This window comes from Plecotus auritus (assembly GCF_963455305.1).
Source record: "Plecotus auritus genome assembly, chromosome: 3".
Taxonomy (NCBI): Eukaryota; Metazoa; Chordata; class Mammalia; order Chiroptera; family Vespertilionidae; genus Plecotus; species Plecotus auritus.
In genome coordinates, this window is record NC_137772.1 from 207,670,247 (window position 1) to 207,674,373 (window position 4,127).

Consider the following 4,127-nt stretch of genomic DNA (forward strand, 5'->3'; position numbering starts at 1 on the left):
ATACTGTCTGGACTGAGAAACAGGCGTGCCAAACAGAAAAACAGAGGAAGTGAATGACCTTCACTACTCCACATTTTATTTTTACCTTTTATTTTTTTTATTTTTTTATTTTTTTTTAATTTTCATTTTTTGCATCTTTTAATCAAGAAACTTTTTTTTCTTTTTTCATCACTTGATTTTGCCTTTTTAATGATTACATTTTTATTTTCAATCCGTATTATTACTACTGCTATTTTATCTTTTTTTTTTTTTTTTTTTTTTTTTTTTTTTTAAAGTGTCATTTTATTTTCTCTTCATTTTATTTTGGGATTAGGGTTCTACATTCTATTTTTTATCTTTCCTTTAGCATCGTTTTACTCTATCTCAACTCTACCTTTAGGCCATCACTCTCTTCCTAACCTCCCCCTTTTCAGTGTCCTGTTTGTCTTACCCTTTTACTGCTTTAGATTTTCCCTATCCTTTCTGTTTACCCCTTGTTAAAATTTCACCCTACTTACATATCTAACCTCCAATCCCCTGCTCCAAGTCCACATACACCTCTCCGTTCGCTGTCTGAGTTATCCATAAACTTGTCCTTATCTCTGTCCTTTTGTTGTTGTTTGCTTGAATGTAGATTATATCCAATTTTTATGCTTTTTTTGTGAGATTGTTTTGCTTATTCTTCTTTTGTTTATTCTTTTGTTTGTTTTGTGCTTCAGCTTAACCTTGCCTCACTCCATATTAGTTGGTGTTGTAGTTTGTACTAATCCCCAGGCACTTGTTGCTGGCATTTGCTGGGATTAGTGATTGTTCTATTGGAGTTTTATCCCCAATATATATATAGTCTGTTCCCCTTTCTCTCTTAGTCAATTTCTTGTCTCTTACTTTTTTTTTTCTCTTTACTTTCCCTTTTCCCAATTTCATTTTCACACTCCTTTTTTCTTTTTTTCTTTCTTTCTTTCTTTTTTCCTCTTCTTCTTTCTCTCCTATCACCTAATTTGCCTTTCTCTGGTGGTCACCGTTATTGGAGTTTATTAATATCGTGAATACATTCCTGTTCAGTGCCTTGTGAGTTGTACCTGGTAGTGCTGTATTTTGTGCCTTTAAATCAACCCAGGAGAGAGAGAACTACATAACCAGACACCCAGAGAAGAGAGACCATGGGGAGACAAAGAAGCAGCCCGCATATGAAAGAAAAGCAGGCATCACCAGAAAAGGAAGTAAACGAAATGGAGGCAAGCAACCTTCCAGAAAAAGAATTCAGAGAAATGGTCATAAGGTGGCTGAAAAGAATGGAAGACAAATTCGACAATATGAGCAAGAACCAAGAGGAAATGAAGAAGAACCAAGAAGAAATGAAAAATGACATCGCTGCTGTAAAGAACTCAATAGAAAGCATCAAGAGTAGACTAGAAGAAGCAGAGGACCGCATCAGTGAGCTAGAAGACAAGATGGAAAAAAATACCCAAGAAAAGCAACTTCTAGAAAAAAAAATTAAAAGGCAGGAGGAGAGTCTAAGGGAACTTTGGGACAACACGAAACAAAACAACATCCGCATAATAGGGGTTCCAGAAGGAAAGGAAGCTGAGCAAGGAATAGAAAACCTCTTTGAAGAAATAATGACAGAAAATTTCCCAGATATAGGGAAGAAAAAACCCACACAAATCCAAGAAGCTCACAGAGTCCCAAGCAAAATGAACCCCAAAAGACCGACGCCAAGGCACATTATAATTAAATTGGCAAACACCAACGACAAAGTAAGAATCTTAAAAGCAGCAAGAGAGAGACAGAAAGTTACATACAAAGGAACCCCCATCAGACTAGCAACTGATTTCTCAACAGAAACTCATCAGGCCAGAAGGGAATGGAATGAAATATACAAAGTCATGCAAAGGAAGGGGCTGAATCCAAGAATACTGTACCCAGCAAGGCTGTCAATCAAAATTGAAGGTGAAATCAGGAGCTTCACAGACAAAAAAGGACTAAGGGAATTTATTACCACCAAACCAGCAATGCAAGAAATGCTAAAGGGTCTACTGTAAAAAAAAAAAAAAAAAAAAAAAAGAAAGAAAGAAAGAAAGAAAGAAACAGGAAGCGAAGAAGTAACACAGGGGTAAAGAATAGGAATGGCGACAAATAAGTACCTATCAATAATAACATTAAATGTAAATGGATTAAATGCCCCAATCAAAAGACATAGGGTAACAGATTGGATAAGAAAACACGACCCATATATCTGCTGTCTACAAGAAACCCACCTCAGAAAAAAAGACGCACACAGACTGAGGGTGAAGGGATGGAAAAAGGTTTTCCAGGCAAATGGAACTGAAAAAAAAGCTGGGGTAGCAATACTTATTTCTGACAAATTAGATCTCAAACTGAAGGACATAACAAGAGATAAAGAAGGCCATTTCATAATACTAAAGGGAGCAATCCAACAAGAAGAAATAACTCTGGTAAACATATATGCACCCAATACAGGAGCACCCAAATACATAAAAAAACTCCTGGAGGATATCAAGGGAGACATTGACAGCAATACAATCACAGTAGGAGACTTTAATACCCCACTATCACCATTGGACAAATCCTCTAAACAAAACATCAGCAAAGAAACATCAATCCTAAATGACTCACTAGACCAGATGGAATTAATTGACATCTTCAGAACATTTCACCCCAAAGCCACAGAATATACATTCTTCTCAAGCGCACATGGGTCATTTTCAAAGATAGACCATATGTTGGGACATAGGCAAAGTCTCTTCAAATTCAAGAAGATAGAAATCATATCAAGCATCTTCTCAGACCACAGTGGCATAAAACTGGAAATCAACTACAATAAAAACAACCCAAAGAAATCAAACACATGGAGACTAAACAGCATGCTATTAAACCATGACTGGGTTACCAGAGAGATCAAAGAAGAAATAAAAAACATCATGACAACAAATGACAATGAAAACACTACAATCCAAAATCTATGGGACACAGTGAAAGCAGTCTTGAGAGGGAAGTTCATAGCTCTACAAGCCTACTGCAAAAAACAAGAAACAGGGGTAATAAATTACCTAACCCAACAACTCAAAGAGTTAGAAAAAGAGCAACAAGAAAAGCCCAGTGTAAGCAGAAGGAAGGAAATAATAAAGATCAGAGCACAGATAAACGACATAGAGACCAAAGAAACAATACAAAAGATCAACAAAACCAAGAGCTGGTTCTTTGAAAGGATAAACAAGATTGATGAACCTCTAGCCAGGCTCACCAAGAAGCAAAGGGAGAGGACCCAAATAAACAAGATCAGAAATGAAAGAGGTGAAATAACAACAGATCCCGCCGAAATACAAAGGATTGTTAAAAAATACTACGAACAACTCTATTCCAACAAACTGGACAACCTGGAGGAAATGGACATATTCCTAGAAAAATATAACCTTCCAAAACTCAATCAGGAAGAATCTAAACAGCTCAACATGCCAGTAACTATGGAAGAAATTGAAGCAGTCATCAAAGAGCTTCCGGCAAACAAAAGCCCGGGGCCAGATGGCTTCACAGGAGAGTTCTACCAAACATTCAAGGAAGAACTAAAACCTATCCTCCTCAGACTATTCCAAAAAATTCAAGAGGAAGGAACACTTCCAAGCTCCTTCTATGAAGCCAGCATCACCCTAATACCAAAACCAGATAAAGACAACACAATGAAAGAGAATTACAGGCCAATATCCCTCATGAATGTAGATGCCAAAATCCTCAACAAAATTCTAGCAAATAGGATCCAGCAGTACATCAGAAAGATCATACACCATGACCAAGTAGGGTTTATCCCAGGAATGCAAGGATGGTTCAATATCCGCAAATCAATAAATGTGATACATCACATAAACAAATTGAGAGATAAAAATCACATAGTCATATCAATTGATGCAGAAAAAGCATTTGACAAAATCCAACACCCTTTCTTGATAAAAACTCTCAACAAGGTGGGAATAGAAGGATCATACCTCAACATCATAAAAGCTATATATGATAAACCCACAGCTAACATCATACTCAATGGGCAAAAACTAAAACCATTTCCCCTAAGAACAGGAACAAGACAGGGATGCCCACTCTCACCACTCCTGTTTGACATAGTACTGGAAGTATTA